This window comes from Prionailurus bengalensis, chromosome F2, assembly GCF_016509475.1.
Source record: "Prionailurus bengalensis isolate Pbe53 chromosome F2, Fcat_Pben_1.1_paternal_pri, whole genome shotgun sequence".
NCBI classification, from domain to species: domain Eukaryota; kingdom Metazoa; phylum Chordata; class Mammalia; order Carnivora; family Felidae; genus Prionailurus; species Prionailurus bengalensis.
In genome coordinates this window covers 44,247,659-44,265,495 of record NC_057353.1, presented here as the reverse complement: position 1 = coordinate 44,265,495, position 17,837 = coordinate 44,247,659, and the positions used below count along the sequence as shown (strand labels likewise).

General features: G+C 46.0%; 1 protein-coding gene across 4 annotated transcripts in view; it reads right to left on the bottom strand.

Moving 5' to 3' along the window:
* MATN2 (matrilin 2) overlaps positions 1-13,381 on the bottom strand; it is a 136,497-nt gene extending 123,116 nt beyond the window's left edge. For 2 of the 4 annotated variants that reach the window (XM_043601445.1, XM_043601447.1), the window contains exon 1: positions 13,157-13,381. The gene's annotated coding sequence lies outside the window, so the exon portion shown is untranslated. The remainder of the gene's footprint in view (positions 1-13,156) is intronic. The other 2 variants (XM_043601446.1, XM_043601444.1) reach the window with 2 other exon arrangements.
* Positions 13,382-17,837: the final 4,456 nt, after the last annotated feature.

Sequence of the window (17,837 nt, the reverse complement as noted above, 5' to 3'; positions counted from 1 at the left end):
TAACATTATTCCTTCAGTCTAATAACAGTGGATGGCACAAATTAATATATATAAATTTCCCAAGGAAATCATATATGGCTGGCCTCACATAGCATTGCAGAGTGAGCTTCCTAGCCTCCCTGCCTCCCACACACATCTATTAAGAGGCAGCATGGTGTAGTGCTTAAAGGCTTGGACTCTGGCATAGAACTTCCTGGCTTTATGCCTTGACTCTGATGCTCACTAACTGTGTATGACCTTGGGCAAGCTACTTAACCTCCCAAGCTTTATGCGAAGATGCGGTAATACTAGTTAATTGAGTGAGTTGATACACATAACTAAAGCATTGAGAATAGTGCCTGGCACCCATGGAGAGGTGGGGACAAGCAAAGGAGGAAAGGGGCTGGGGGACCAGAGAAGAATAGGATCAAACCCAATTTGAGCATGAAGCTCTCAGATGCATAAGGAATTTTAACCCTGAGTTGAGTTTCAGGTATCCACAGGAGCAAGGGGTCTTTCAAACCAGAGGGGCACTGTCTCTACCAAAATAGCACTGCCTTTACCCATTTTCTGTATTGGTGCTGGAGGCCAGCTGGCATAAAGGCTTAGAAGGATTCTAAGCAGGACAGTGAGAGGGTCGCAACCAGGTTTTCACAGGATGGCCAATCTCAGTGCTTCACACGAGATGAGAAAGGTACTTGGCCACATGGTGAATGATGTCAAGACTGTTCAGCCTGGAAAAACCTCATGGAGAAGGCAGTGTCCTGGAACTAAGTTTAAATTTATCCTCCCATTTTCTATGTGTAGAGTAAGTATCATAGCAATTTATTAATTTATATAAATTAGGTGGGGAGGAGGGAATATTTAAGGAGGAACAATAATTCAGTAACATCATCTGCATGTAAAATCTTTACTAAGTCCTCATCTTGTGCTTGGCGATTTCACCCAACTGACTTCATTTAATTCTCACACCTATCTTGCAGAAATCAGGATTATTACTTCTGCTTTTTGGAGATGAGGAAACTGAGGCTCAGAGAAGCTCAGCGATTTGATCAAGGTCATGCAGCTAAAGTAAGTGGCAAGCAGAGATTCAAACCCAGGGTAAGAAGGCCAATTACCAATTCTCTGATTAACAGAAAACTCAATTAGCTGCAAGTCAAGCCCCCAGAAGTCAATTCATGATAGGGCATAGCTATCTTCTCGTCAGAGGCAGGAAGAGGGCAGGGCCAGGGCAAGGACCATTTCCCAAAACTTTAAAAAAAAAAAAAAAACTCAGTAATTTAGTGAATTGCTTTCAGGAACTGACCTGGAGATAAACCCAAGCCTGTGAACCTTCAAAGTCCACAGTTTTTCACACTTGCTGTATAGAGCTAGCTCACTTTTCACTACGCATTAAATTTATTTTAAAAATAGCAAATGTTTATTCAGTGCTTACTATTTGCTAGGCACTGGGCCAAATGCTTTAAATGTATTAAGTCATTAATTCTTACAGTAACTCAGAGAAGTTAAGTAATTTGCCCAAGTTTATACAGCTGATAAAGCAGTGAAGCTTCAGAGAATACTGGCTCATTACTGATAACTACTACCCCCAACTTTTTAAATAAATTAAACTCTTTACTAGATTGGTCCCTTTTCATAACTTAAAAAAAACATTTTTTTTCAATGTTTATTTATTTTTGAGAGACTGAGAGAGACAGAGCATGAGTAGGGAAGGGGCAGAGAGAGAGGGAGACACAGAATTCAAAGCAGGTTCCAGGCTCTGAGCTGTCAGCACAGAGCCCGATGCGGGGCTCAGACCCACAAATTGTGAGATCATGACCTAAGCCAAAGTCGGACACTCAACCGACTGAGCCACCCAGGTGCCCCTCCCTTTTCATAACTTTAACTGTAGGATTCCTTCTGAGAAAAGGAAGAAAACCTAGATTTTGCCTCTTTCTCTGGTCTTAAACCTACTATTTACTTTCAAGGTTCCTGGATACTTATCATATTTTATATGACATTAATAGTGTGTTATGTTATTTATATGTGATTTATTATGTTAATGTTCTCTCCTTCCTCCAAACTGACCAAATACAAAGTCCACCTTCATTTATTTCAAAATATATACAACAAGTTCTCAAAGCCCACTTCCAACCTGACATATTTGCACTCAAATCCAAACATTTAGAACAAGATGTGGTGAATAATTATCATTTTCAAGAAAACAATACCATTTCACATGGTCAGGTTTACTGCTGATTTCAAGAAGTGTTTGTGTTTGCAGGTCCCCATTATTAACCAAAAGGCACTAAGAGTAGGTGAAGGGTAGGGAGTTAAAAATCAGTAGAACTTGGGGTGCCCGGCTGGCTCAGTCAGTAGAGCATATGACTCTTGATCTCAGAGTCATGAGTTCAAGCCCCAAGTTGGGCACGGAGCCTACATTAAAAAAAAAAAAATTAAAAAGGAAATAAAATAAACAGCACAAGGGGCACCTGGGTGGCTCAGTCGGATAAGCGTCCGACTTCGGCTCAGGTCATGATCTCATCATGGTCTGTGGGCTCAAGCCCTGTGTCAGGCTCTGTGCTGACAGCTCAGAGCCTGGAACCTGCTTTGGATTCTGTGTCTCCCTCTCTCTCTATCCCTCCCCTGCTCACGCTCTCTCTCTCAAAAATAAATAAACATTAAAAAAATAATAATAACAAAATAAAATAAACAGCACTAAGTACTTCTAGCTGTCTAACACTGAGCAGACAACACTGTTCCTCAGTTTCCTCATCTTTAAACTGGAGATAACAAATAGAGCTGGTTGCTACATTGATCAAATCAGTCCATATATATAAAGCACACAGAACACTGAGTGGCACACAGTAAGTGCTCAGTAAGGTTAGCTACCTGTTATCATTATGCAATCAAAACAATTAATATAAAGTACAAGTTATTCATGTTGTCATATTAAGCCATTTAATGAACATGAAATTAACCTCTGTGTTTTTTTATGACTATTATAATAAAACGACACAAAAATATATAACTTAAAAATACATGCTAGTATCTGAAAGAATTTAAACCTTTCCATTCTTACAATGCAATAGCATGGCAAGTCACAGGCTGGTAGAAAAGATTTGCACAACATATCTGATCTATTACTGATAGCCAGACTATATAAGCTCTTATAACTCAACAAGAAATTCTAGTAACTCAGTAAGAAGAAGACAAACAACCCACCTGCAAATATGTGAAATATTTGAGTGGTCACATCAGCAAAGATGATTTTCTAATGACAAATAACTGTATGAAAAGATGTTCAACATTCTTAGTCATTAGAAAAATGCAAATTAAAACCAGACTGACGACCACTCACAACTACGTGGATGGAACTAGAGGCATTGTGCTAAGCGAAATTAGTCAGAGAAAGACAAATATCATCTGACTTCATTCATATGAGGACTTTAAGATACAAAACAGATGAACATAAGGGAAGGGAAGCAAAAATAATATAAAAACAGGGAGGGAGACAAAACATAAGACTCTTAAATATGGAGAACAAATAGGGTTACTGGGGGGGGGGGGAGCGGCGATGGGCTAAATGGGGAAGGGGCACTAAGGAATCTACTCCTGAAATCATTGTTGCACTATATGCTAACTAACTTGGATATAAGTTTAAAAAATAAATAAAACATGAATAATAAATAATAAATAAATAAAACAGAAGGAAAAAAACCAGACTGACAGAGCACCTGGGTGGCTCAGTCAGTTAAGGGTCCAACTTCGGCTCAGGTCATAATCTCACGGTTTGTGGGTTTGAGCCCCACATCAGGCTCTGTGCAGACAGCTCAGAGCCTGGAGCCTGTTTGGGATTCTGTGTCTCCCTCTCTCTGCCTCTCCCCCACATGTGCTCTGTATCTCTCTATCTCAAAAATAAACATTAAAGAAAAAAACAGAGTGAGATTCCATGACAAGTCCACTAGAAAAACTAAAATTAAAAAGACTGATACAACCAAGTACTGGTGAAGATATGAAGACACTAAAACCCTAATATATTGCTGGTAAGAATACAAAATGGTGCAGCCACTTTGGAAAACAAATTTCCAGTTTCTCTTAAAGTTTAAAACACACTTGCCAAATGGCATAGCACAGGATGACCAATTGTCTTGGTTTGCCCATAATTGTCCATGGTTTAGCACTGAAAGTCCTGCATCCCAGAAAACTCCTCAGTCCTGGAGAGACTGAGATGTTTCACCTCCCTACCAGCAGCCCCAATCCTTGGAATTTACCAAAAAGATATGAAAACACAGCTACATAAAGACTTCTACTCAGATGCTCCCAGAAACGTTATTTATCAAAGCTAAAAACTGGAGACAACCCAAATGTCCACATAATAGCAAATGGATAAATAAATTGTGGTGTATCCATACAGTGGAATACTACTTGGCAATTAAAGTGATGAGGTACTGGATGAATCTTAAAATAATTATGCTGAGTGAAAGCAGGCAGATACAAAAAAATTATATACTGAATGGTTCTATTTATGTAACATTCAATAAAGAGCAACACTGTATGACAGAAAGCAGATCGGTGGTTCCAAGGGCCTGTGGGTGGCAAAAGATCAGCTACAAAGGGGCATGAGGGAAGTTTGGGGGGTGACAGAAGTGGTTAATAGCATGATTATGGTGGAGGTTACATGGCTTTATGCATTTGTCCGATTCATCAAACTGTCCACTTAAAAGTGATGAATTTTATTGCATGAAGTTATATTTCAAAAAAGCTGTTTAAAAGAAACTAAAGTGAATAGGGGAAAGAATACTGGATGCATGTCGACACAAAACCAGTAATGACAATATAGGCAAGACAGATTTTTTAAAAAATGCAATGGCAGTGAGGGGTGCCTGGGTGGCTCAGTCGGTTGAGCATCTGACTCTTGATTTTAGCTCAGGTCACAATCCAAGGGTTGTGGGATCGAGCCCTGTGTTGGGCTCTATGCTGAGCATGGAGTCTGCTTGGGATTCTCTCTCTCTCTCTCTCTCTCTCTCTCTCTCTCTCTCTCTCTCACTCTCAAGTTAAAAATGAAATGCAATGGCAGTGGGGGCGCCTGGGTGGCTCAGTTGGTTGAGCATCCGGCTTCGGCTCAGGTCATGATCTCACGGTTTGTGAGCTCGAGCCCCCTGTCGGGCTCTGTGCTGACAGCTTAGAGCCTGGAGCCTGCTTGGGATTCTGTGTCTCCCTCTCTCTCTGCCCCTCCCCCGCTCACGCTCTGTTTCTCTTTATCAAAAAATAAATAAAATGTAAAAAAAAAAAAAAAAAGAAAGAAATGCAATGGCAGTGAAACGAGCAAAAATAAATCAGTGCATGGAACCCATATTCATAATGTTTCTCAGCTGGACACTTACAGCTGCTAGTATTTGAAGAACAGGAGCCAGTTCTAGCTGGAAAATGGACTGATGCTTGAGAAACAGTCCCTTCATGTATGGGCATAGGAGGATCGTTGTGCTGGGAAACAGAGGTTATTTCAATCTGAAAAGATTCCATGAAGCATTTAGGGTCATGGAAAGAATATTTTTTAAATAAATACATCAGCTTTGACTTTTGTTTGAACAATTTTTCTCCTCTCCGTGGGACAATGAATCTTTTCATTTAGCTTTAGCAAGGGGATGGGGAAGAGAGAGAGGAGATTGTTCTAACTCTGGGTTCTTCTAGGCATCACTATTCCAAGTAAATGGTCAGGCGAGTAGAATCGCATCAGAGCCAACAGGATGTACTATGGGCCCTAAGAGGAGAGGCCTGGCCCTATTACAATACCCTGTGTGACCTCAGTTAGGTGACTCACCTTTCTGGGCTTTAATTAATTAGCCATAAAATGAGAGGCGTGACCTGGAAACAGTGTTTCTCAACCTAAACGGGACCACAGGCCCGTACAACCCTGCGATCCTAAGGCTGATATGACCTCCTACCAACTCTGCCTTCTGGACAAGAAGAGAAAGGGGGAAGGGCCACACCGTGAACTGGCCATTTTGTATACTGTCATCTCATTTAACCCCTACAATCATTCTGCGAGGTGGATGAGTTTCCAATTTTATGAATGGGACACTAGGATTCACAGATGGGAAGATACGCTCCAAGGCCTGAGAGCTTAGCTAAGTGACAAAGCCTATCCCTTCCATCTCTCAGGCAGGCAGCCTACTTGTTAGAAAAAAGATTTGGAATAGCCTCCCTAATGTTGACAATTCTTGGACCTCGGATTCTATTGTTTTGCTCCTCAAAGGCCTCCCCTGTCAGCACGCTAACCACTCTCTGTGTTCACAGAGTCCCCCAGGACTGGAGCCACAGCAAGATCCGAGGCTCATCTTCCACCTGAGACCGGAATCCCTACCTCCTTCCTGCCTGTCTGGCCATCGGAACCCAACCACTGCTCAGACTCAAGGCCATGGCTTGCACGTGGCTTTAAATGTTAGAGTGCCCTTTGCCTTCAGGTCGCCCTGACATTGCCTGTCTGTGATTTTTTCACCCAGTGAAAAAGGCCTGCTTGTCAGCTCAGCCTTTCCAAAGTTCAAACTCATCTTCTTCCACTCAAGCCCTTTCACGGTCAGGGTAGCCCATGTGCTCAGCCACCAGCCAGGAAACTTGGAGCCAGCCTCCATGTCTTCCTCGTGTCACCATCACATTCACAAGTGGGCAAACCCTGGTTTCCCACCTCTCCCCGTCCCACCCTCCTGACTGTCCTATTGCCACAGCAAGGCTCCGTGCTCTCCTTTTCTCGCCCGGACTCTTGCCGGAGCTTCAGAACTGCTCTTTCTGCCTGGCGTCTTTCACCCACTGGTCCTGTCCCTCCTCTGTTCAGAACCCATCCATGGCCTTACTGCATCACATTAATAGTCAAGGCTCTCCTTGACTGACTGCTGCCCACCCCTCCAACAATGGCAATCCCACAGCCACCCCGGACCTCCCACTGGGGCCTGAAGAACTGAGATTCTTGTCATAGCTGAGTGCCTCCGTCCATGCTGGTCCCTTGGCCTGGAAGCTCTACGTTAGTCAAAATTGCATTCATTCCTTGAGGCTCAGCTCATTGTGTCACCCACTCTCTAACATGTTCTCAATTTTCCCAATGAAGATCGACTTTCCTATACACCCCTGACAATGGGTTTGTTGTCTGCTCCAGCACTTGAGTTTTCTTGCTGCCATATCTGTCTCCCAGCCTAGTCTGTGAGCTGTTCCCTGGGACCATACATTGTCATCGCTGTATCACCCACATGCTGGGTGCCGAATTTTATAAATACATTTTTTGAAAATAGACAAATGTTGAATAAGCACATTTATTGATGAATGAAAGATCGATAAATGTTGACTCAAACTGGCCTTAGTTCTGTAGCTGACAAGTGCCGTGCCCCAACTCATGTCTTCGTATATATACTACATTTGCCTAACTACAGGTGACTCCAATGGCTATCTCTTATGATGGGAGGATCCCCTCCCTCAAATTTCTCAGCCAAGTTTCTCTGTCTGGGTGAAGGACGCCAGGCAGAAAGAGCAGTTCTAAAGCTCCGGGAAGAGACTGGGTGAGAAAAGTTAAATATATAATTTTTTAAAGATATAGATAAAATATCAAATATCTAGTTATAACAACTCATGTATCAATTTAGTCACAAACGCATATTCAAAACATTTTAAATTACAAAATAATACATCACTTTACAAATAATGCTCTTTTCATTAAAAATGTTTCATAGGGGCACCTGGGTGGCTCAGTCAGTTAAGCATCCAACTTTGGCTCAGGTCAGGATCTTGAAGTTTGTGAGCTTGAGCCCCGTGTCGGGCTCTAGACTGACAGCTCAGAGCCTGGAGCCTGCTTCGGATTCTGTGTCTCCCTCTCCCTCTGCCCCTCCCCTGCTCTGTCTCTCTCTCTCTCTCTCTTTCTCAAAAATAAAAATAAAACATTAAAAAATGTTTCATAGAACAATGTTTTGTCTTGTTTCCTAAGACAATGTTTTCAAATGCTTGCCTAACATCAATATTTTGTCACCACTAAAGATACTTTTTGAGTCTTCTAACATCTTCACTTGTGTCTAAGTTGTCTGAGATCCAGCACTTTCCAAATCCATATAGGATGCTGTCACTGGAAGTTTTATCTCAGGCCAGCAATTCCCACTCATATACCATGAGGACCGTGTATGTTCCAGAGGCATAAATTCACCATCTCTGCAAATTGCTCATTCGTTGTGTTGCTGTTTAAAGGGTTATATCCAGGGGTGCCTGGGTGGCGCAGTCGGTTAAGCGTCCGACTTCAGCCGGGTCACGATCTCGCGATCCGTGAGTTTGAGCCCCGCGTCGGGCTCTGGGCTGATGGCTCAGAGCCTGGAGCCTGTTTCCAATTCTGTGTCTCCCTCTCTCTCTGCCCCTCCCCCGTTCATGCTCTGTCTCTCTGTGTCCCAAAAATAAATAAATGTTGAAAAAAAAATTAAAAAAAAAAAAGGATTATATCCAGCATCATCCAATCCTTGCAATTGTGAAACTGTGCTCTCAAGAATAATTACAAAATCTGAGTTGCTTTTTTTATTGTTTTGGTCAATTGACTTCTACATGAACCCAAACCAGCACACTGACTGAAGACATTTTGAACTTATGTGTATTCCCCAAACAACGGTTTGTTCAAAATATTTGATAGATTCCTTGTACCTTGAGACACTTTGCAAGGACTCAAATATAGGGCAAGTTCTTCTTTCCTGAGGAATAATTTTTGGGGGGTGCCTGGGTGGCTTAATCGGTTGAGCGTCCAACTTCAGCTCAGGTCATGATCTCACGACTCATGGGTTTGAGCCCCACATCAGGCTCTCTGCTGTCAGCATGGAGCCTGCTTCAGATCCTCTGTCCCCCCTCTCTCGCTACCCCTCCCCCCTCAGAAATAAACATTTTTAAACAAGGAATCATTTTTGGGGGGGAACTCTCTTCATCTTATGGTATATATGGTTATATATATATATATATATATATATATATATATATATATATTCCTTCCATATCTTTTTTAAGATATATATACCATATATCTTATATATCTTATATATCTTATGGTATATATGGTCATATATATATATATATATATATATATATATATATATATATTCCTTCCATATCTTTTTTCCCTTTCATGCACTCAAGCACCAAGTCCTTCCATTTTTTCTCAGTGATGTCCCTCATGTCTTCTTCCCTCTCCAGTCCATACCAAGGTTGCAGACCTTATTCCCATCAGAGAGACCACAAAGGTCTTGGCAGACACTGCCAATTATCCCCCAGTATCTTCCTTCCTCTCCTTCCTTAGTAATAGAAACCCCACTTTTAACTGGACACGTGATGGGCTGGAACAAAGACCACAGCTCCTAGTCCTTGCTTCTTGCCTACGTGACTGCCTGCTGGCCAGTGGATTCCAGTGGATATGGTACGTACAACTTCTGAAAAGACTCCTTAAGGAGGGATGAGGGAATGACCTCCTTTCCTTTTTCCTTCCTGCTGGCTGGAATGAGAACATCCCGGCTAGATACCTAGCACTCATTTTGAACCCTGACCCACCACGGAAACGGAAGCTGTGCTGCATGGTGAAAATAATGAAGCGCAGGAGTGTGGGTCCCTGACTTTACTCTCACTTTGAACTCACCGCCTCCAGGCTTCTAGAACGCAAGACAGAAATAAACTTCCTCCTTTAAGCCACTGTTATTTCAGTTTTTTCTGTAACTTGGAATTGATCATACTCCTAATTAACAAACTGTTTCCAAGCCTCTCCTATTGAATCCATCTAGCGCCACTGCTGAATTCAATCTTCCCAACACAGTATCATGCTTATCATGCTCTTGCTAAAAAACTGCCTGAGATTTCCACATACCAATAGGATAAAATCTAGATTTCTTAGCTTAGCATTCAAAGCCCTGTTATCTGGCCCTATGTTGTAAATGCTAACCTCAACTACTCCCCCCACCTACCCCACCAGTACACACACACACACACACACACACACACACACACTCTTTCTCTCTCTCTCTCATTAACCCTTCATCCAGTCCCATAACCTCATACAATGTCTCTTTGCTGGTTGGATTGAGTTTATGACAACTGACACATGGGTAGGTGGTCACTCCCTTTCAAAAGGAACTGTGAATGGAAAGAATGCAAATGACCCTTAACAGTAGAACAGACACACTGTGGCAGAGTGTGGATATTACACAGCAAGAGAAAAGAATGAATTCCCACTTCATGCATTAACATAGTAAATTTACAAACATAATATTGAACAAGATAGAATTCAAAAAGGACAAAACTCATCTCTATCATAGGAATCAGGATAGGCGTCAGTGCACAGAAGGAGGCATGCCGGGGGGTTCTGGAGTGCTGAAAACGTTCTACTAATTAAGTAGAACGCTGGTTACACATTCACGAAAAAATAATTGTGCTGCCTCCCTGCTTTGTGGCACTCAAAGCCCCATGACCCGGCTCTGTGTTACAGTGCCAACCTCAACGACTCCAAGCAGCTCCCTCTCCCCCCCTCCACCGCCCCAACACATATAAAACACACACATGGGGCTGAGACTGGAACTCAGCTTCTTCAGGTGCCAGGATCGGTGTGCTGTGGGTTGTACCCGCACTACCTGTCATCACTGTCATCGTCACGACAACCCATTTCTGACAACAGCCGAGACCTCCGGAATCAAGCCCAGCCCTGCCTTTCCCTCTGAGTCCTGAGAGTCCCGAGTCCTGAGTCCTGAGTCTCAGGGTCCTGCCAGGTAAGGCAGTCGTGGCTGTCTGCCGAGCCACATGGCAGGCTTCAAAGATGACCTCACAGTCTGGAGCTCCAAGTGGCAACTGGTTCCTTGGAAAGGCCTGTCTGGCACTATTTACTAGCAACAGTGATGACAGGCTCCGCTCTGTATGGGGCTTCAGCCTCCCTCTTCCCCTGACCCTCCTGACCTATTCTCACATGAATGCTAAACAGGGCAGCCCTCCTGAGCTTCCCTAAAGGTGGGGAGTCCCAGGCAAGGGCTCTCTTGAACACGGGTGCTGCAGGCCAGAGGACAGCGAGTTTTGGGGAAAGCACCAGAGGCTCCCTCACCCCCTTGACTGGTCTTAAACCCAACCACTCATCCCCGAGTCTTAGCATGTCCTCTGTCACTGCCTGCCCAGCTGCACGCCCAACACCGGTGCCCGCCGGCGTTTACATCCATCACACCCTCTTCGGTCTGCTTTTCCTGAGGCCTGAGCCTGTCTCTGCCTCTTTCTCCAGACACACCTCTGCCTCATCCCTTGCCTTCTCCTAGGCACCAGCCAGAGCTGTTTCTAGGAAACTGTGGGATTTCCTTCTAGAACCTCCAAAGACCCTCTTATTTCTTTTGGATTTTTCAAGGCTCAATCATCCATTTCCTTTTCTGTAAATCTTGGGCTTCACTCCAAATACCTCTTGCGGAACAGAAGGATACATGGTGTTTGCTGGTAAGAGCTTAGGGCATGACAACCAGCTCAGGAGATCTCAGAGGTGGATCCTGCTATGGCACCCCCAGTGCATGAGCCCAGGCCACAGTGGCTCCGGCTTGCCTGGGCCTGGATGCTAGGAGCAAGGAACCGTGGAGCTCTGGTTTATAAGAGTCCTGGCAACTGGGGGGCCTGGGGCTGAATCCTACCGTCAGGAATAAAAGTTTGGACAGGTAGTGAAGAGCCACAAATACCCGCATTCTCAACAGGGGATTCTAAGGGACCAAGCTTCAGGGGCCAAGAGGGAATTCATAGGACCTAGTGACTGAGCAGATCTAGGAGAAAACAGAGAAGGAGATGCTGAGGACTGGGCTGATTTTCGTGGCTCGGGCAGCCCAGTGGATGGAGAGGCCATTACCACAGCAAGGAACTCAGGTCTGAGGGTCATCCTTGAGAACATCAATCACCCTGCTGTGCTCAGAAGCCCTTGGGGGGTTATTGAGCCATGCTGGACTGTTTGGGGCAGGCCATAAGCCCATTTTGGGATCTTGACATGGTTTTATGAACCTGTCCCTTGGAAAGCAGGCAGGGAGAACTATGTAGGAGTGACTCCTGAATGGAAAACTCCAGTTAAATACATGTGGATTATCTGCCACCTTCATGTATCTGTGGAGAGGCTATCTTCCTGAGTTGAGGAGGAGGTGACTGGTCATAGGAACGGCTTGCTTTTTCTGGAAAGAGAGGTGGTGAAACTCACTTTAGGTTGTGCCTGGAACTGTTCTAAGGACTTTAATCCTCACAGCCCTGTAGGTATTATCATCCCCATTAGACAGATGAGGAAACTGAGGCATAGCATAGCTGGGTAAGTCTAAGGTTACTAACCTGTGAGCCTCACAGCCATAATGTGAATTTAGGCAGGCTAATCCCAGACTCCATGCCCTTGGTGGTAAGCCCTACAGCCTCCCATCTCCTAGAAGGCAGGTTCAATGCACTTGGCGCAGAAGCATCCCGGCTCCCTGCTTTCTGACAATTTGGAACTTTGTCAATTGGGTTAGTTCAGGGTGAGGGTCGTTCCCGAGGAGGTTCCTTCCTGCGCATCCAGCCCTGGAGACCTTAAAGAGAGAGGGTCCCCCCCCCCAAATTGTCCTCGGGGTTTCTAGCAACTACCACAAAATGCCCTCCCCTTTCCCTCCTTTCTCCACAATGGAGAGACACAAGAGGGAGGACCAAGAACAAAATCCAGATGAAGGGCATTAAATTACCAGCCGACCGAGGGGGAGGAATCCGACTGCATCTGACCTGCCAGTATTACACGAACCACACCGATGCCCGCTCAACAAGTCTCCCTTTCCCCGGGTCGCTGGAGCCCAAGTCCGGAGTCCCCGCGGCGGCTGACAGCGCCCCCACGGGGCACTGCGGTCCGGCGGCCGCGCGGTGCGCCCCGCGCGGGGAGCGCGTCCCGCTCGCCCGGCCGAGGTGGCCGGACTTCTCCCCGCGCCGGGGGTCCGGGCAGCGCCGCCCTCCGCTCGCGCCCGCCCAGCGGGGTCGGGGCGACGGGCCCCCGGGCCGGAGGGGGTGCCTGGCCGGAGGGGCCGCGCGCAGCCGCAGGGGCCCGGGGCGAGGCGGGCGCGCAGGCCTGGGGGCAGCACCCGCGTGCGCCCGAGATCTGCGGCTCGGCGGTCTGCGGTCGGCGTGTCTGCGCCTCGGGGCGGCGGGGCCGTGCAGAGCCCCGGGGAAGGCGCGTCCCGCTCACCTGCAGCCGCTGCCGCCTCGGACGCCTGGGCAGCGAGACGGGCGCAGCCCCCCGGGTCTTCGGCGTCGGCCCCCTCGCCGCTCGGAGAGGCGCGGTTCTCCTCGGGGGTCGCTCGTGGGAGCCGCGGAAGAAGCCGGAGCCGCGGCCGCTGTCTCCTCCTTCGCCGCTTGCTCCAAGTCCCATCCCAGAGCGCTCCCCTCGCTCGCTGGCTGCCTGCGAGGCTCGGGGCCAGCGCGGGAGGGCGGCGGGAGGCGGCGCCGCGGCGAGGGTGGGGAGCGGGCCGGGCGGAAGGAGGGGTGTCGTCTTTGGGGATGGGGAAGGCGCGGACAGGGAGCGGCCGCGAGCGCGGCCCCACCCTGCAGGCAGCCCCGGCGCTGGGCACCCTGGCCGGACGCCCTGCTCGCTGCCACCCGGCTCCGCTCGGTGCCTCCGCAAGCCCAGATGGGATTCGGACTCCAGGGGTCTGGACCGTACCCTTTGAAGGGTCTTGGCGGGGTGGGGTTGGGGGAGAGCAATCTCCCGAGGGAAGGCAGGCATGGCAAGGGGGCCGTATCCTGCACTTGGGGTCAGGATCTCCAAGAGGCGTCCACCGATGACGGGGATGAAGAAAAGATGGTGAGAATTGGGATAATTGGTGACAAGTGCCAGGACCTGTCTTGGCAGTGCCCGGGGAACACCCCACCAGTGCCAGTTCATATTAACAGAGCGTCCACTGGCCAGGGGCCAGACCAGGCCCGGGGGTGGAGAGGGCAGTAAGGACGCCAGGACAGAGAGGAACAAAGATCCTACCCTGGAGGAGCAGAGAGAGTCTAGTTCAAACAAGACTTTTGCAATTATGGGCGAAGACGTTTGCAACTTTGTGAAGTGGGAGAACATGACCTTCCAGGTCCCTGCAGAACTTTGGAGGCTCTGGATTGGTCAGTGGCAGGGAAAGGGCCTGGTATGCCACTCCACAGGCTACATGCCCACCAGCAGGGGTGAGTGGGAGTGCCCACCAGCACATCTCCTAATAATGGATCCAAAATTCTATCCCCAAACCACTAACCCAACACACCCAGGTCAGGTTTTAACAAGCTGTGGAGCAGAGGCAGCAGAACTAACGAGTTTCAAAACCTTTGGAGGTGCCAGAGTCTGATAATTTAAGTGATCTTGGCTGCCTTTACTCCTAAACCATCACTCCTATTTTATGATAGAGTTGGTTTCCAGAATATTAATGAACACCATGTACAAAATCAATTCCTTCAAAAAGCTCCAGGAGTGGGAAGTAAAAATTCCAGTCATAAAGCAACGGGTTAACATATTCAAGCTATCAGGCAACTCCGTGGTGCCATAATGCAGAGAAAGAATCCCTATCCTGCACCTTAGGCCCACTGGGCACTCCTGGATGCCTGCACAGATAAGAAATCGTTTCTTTGTATGTCTTGGGGGAGGAGGTAGGTAGAGGTCAGAAAGCAGAGGAAAGTCTTCAGGAAATGTTTGGTCTCTTAAGTCTTGGATCCCACCGAAGAAAATTCTTCCTGAGTCTGGGCCAGTGAAAATCCCCTAGGAGCTGGGGAAGTTGAGTTGCAGTTTATGGAAAATTGCATTTAAAATGTGTTGCCTTATTCCAAGACACCAGTATGATCCAGTAATTTACCAAGAAAACAACAGCAATTCCAAAATCCCTCCAAATTTTAAGGGATTGTAACTAAGTAACTGATTCCAGGGACTCTAGTATATGCCAACTCAAATGGGTGTTTTCTCCAGGGGGTTTATCAGAATTCTTCCACATAGGAAATCTCTGTATGAAGCACTCCTGGGGCCAAGTCAAACAGGCCAATGAGTTGTTCTACCTTGTGGAATGATCTTCAGGTCTGCCAGAAAAAATGAAGCAAAAGTGAGCTCAACATCCTGAAATATCAAGTCAGAAAAAAACAATGCCTTTATTTCCCAGTTACCTTGGAGGTGAATGCAAGTTGATAACAATAGAGGCTTTGGGGGAAAGCCCAAATTTGCCTTTTCTGCCAGAGGCCTTGCTACCAGCTTAGTGTACAGAGAATCTTATTCAGAAGTGTGAGGTTAAGATTTTCAGTTCTCACACGGCAGTCGTACAAGTGGACAGAATGAGGGCATATAGTATCTGAAAGTTCAAGAGCCAGTTGGAATCGGGGCGCCTGGGTGGCTCAGTTGGTTAAGAGTCTGACTTCGGTGGTCTGTGGGTTCGTACCCCGCGTTGGGCTCTGTACTGGCAGCTCAGAGCCTGGAGCCTGCTTCAAATTCTGTCTTCCTTTCTCTGCACTTCCTCCACTCATGCTCTGTTTCTTTCTGTCTCTTAAAAACGAATAAACGTTTAAAAAAAAATTTTTTTAAGAGTTAGTTGTAATGGATAACTTTAAACTCCTTATACCTGGAAGCTATATCAGGTTCAAATCACTTCTCTCTGCACATGTGGTCTATTGTGGAGTAAGGATTGAGGTGGGGAGGGGCGTCGTTTGACCCAGACCTCACGATCATGACTAACCTCACATATAGACTTTTGACATATGAATTCATTTGTTCCTTGTAAACATTAAAACTTACTGTTTTGTTTTGTTTTGCTTCCTAGAGGGCAGATTGAAATGGGACTATTAAATGGAAGGGGACCAGAAACCAAAGAGCAGACAGGTTGGTTCACAGACCCATAGCCTAAAATTAATCTTGTACCGAATGGGTGAGGAGAAATGTAAAACTGCAGTGTTACCTCACTTACACTGTGTCTCTCATGGTGGTTGATGACGTTTGAGTCCCATGTAAAACTGTTGGAGCTCCCCATTCTCTCATCAAGGAGAAGGGCAGGATGTCTCATCTGGGAGAGGAGACATTGCCTCTTTGGGCCAGCTGCCAATTGGTTGGGATGGGGGGTTAAAAGGGGAGCATTGCGAGGCAGGGGCTGGGTTTGAACTCCAGCCCCGGGCAGTGCTTCCTTCTGGATGCCCCATCAACACGGACCACCAGTTCCATGTCCAGAGGATCTTCCTTGAGGACAGGCTGGCTGAAGGTACTGTTGTCCCAGGTGAAATGATTTCTAAAAAGACATACTATCCCACCTTGGAAAAATAAGATGAAACTGAAAAGGAAAAAAAAAAAACTATAGCAAGTCAAAATTTTATTTAAGAAAACAACACACATTTCAAAGAGGACTCAAATGTTTTCATGTGATCTTGAACTTGAACCTGGCATTCTGCTTGTTTCTTGATATTGCCCTATGCCATGCAGTGGAAGGGACTGGGCTTCTATGGCTTTAACCTGGAGTTTAGAGCCTTGTAATGTCTGTAAAATCGGGTTGATGAGGCTACCTATCAAAAATGAGATTATAGCATGGAGTGAGGAGTTTTAATGGCTAGGCAAGAGTGAGTTGAAATCTGACTTGTTTTCTTGGATATTGGCAAGGCTAAAACACTGGAGACTAGTCTCCCCTTTTGTGTGGAGGATGGACCCCTAGGCGTGAAAGCATCACTCAGCAACACGGACTGCTGCCTCTTTCATCCCTAAACCTAGGAATTGGCACAAAGTGGTCTGCTGTTAGAAGCCAACAGCCTCATCCCTGTGACACTCAACTACCTACCTTAATGTCAATGCCATTAATAAGTCTATGTCTACACTGGCCGCCCGGTGTTGAATCAGATTACAAGATACTTGAGCAATGGCTGTGTGTATCTATCCTACAAAACCCTCCAGGATGCTGGCAGGGCTCAAAAATGGCGACTCAAGAGTGACAAATACAACAAAAATATCAGAAATCAGGACTTTTCCATGTTCTCTCTTGCTGAAGAAAATAACTGGGGCACGGTTAGAACTGGGGTTCAACAGGAGGGGAAACACTACAGACAGTCCAGTGGAAAGAATAAGGCAACAGACACACTGCTGAGGGCCACAATAAATCATATGATGGAGAAAAATAAGAGGCAATGCAGTACAGAGAACAATTTTGTTGGGAGAGCAGTCTCTGAAAAGAAGCAACGGGAAATGTCTCGATGCATGTAAAACGAGAACTGACAAAGCAATTCCCAAGCACAGAAAGCTCCAGAACATTACTGGCTGCATGTTGTACTACATGTGAACAAAAAGAAGTACAGAAGAGGATGCAATAACCAAAGTTTTAAAGAGTTGAAAATGTCTTTAATTTTAGTTAGAGCAAAATGTCTAAGACCGCTCAGCGTCCCTGGCCAGGCCGAATGAGACAGTGCTGACCAGCACTGTTTCACCTTCAGCTCCAGCCTATGCTTGGGGGCAGAATAGTAGGTCAGAACCATTTCTGAAAATCAATGACAGGCATACCTCAGAAATATGTGGGTTCGATTCCAGATCACCCCAATAAAGCAAGTATCACAATAAAGTGAGTCAAGTGAAAGTTTTGGTTTCCCAGTGCATGTAAAAAATTACGTTCACACTATACCAGAGTCTATTAAGTGTGCAAAGCACTATGTCTAAAAAATGTACATGCCTTAACTTAAAAAGATTTTATTACTAAAAACTGCTAACATCACCTGAACTTTCAGTGAGTTGTAATCACTGACCACAGGACTCCAAAAGCACAAATGACACAGAAACATAGATAAATTGGAATTCATAGAAATCAAAAGCTTTTGTGCTTCAACGGACACCATCAAGAAAAGACAACCCACTGAATGGAGAAAACCTTTCACAAATCATCAACTGATAA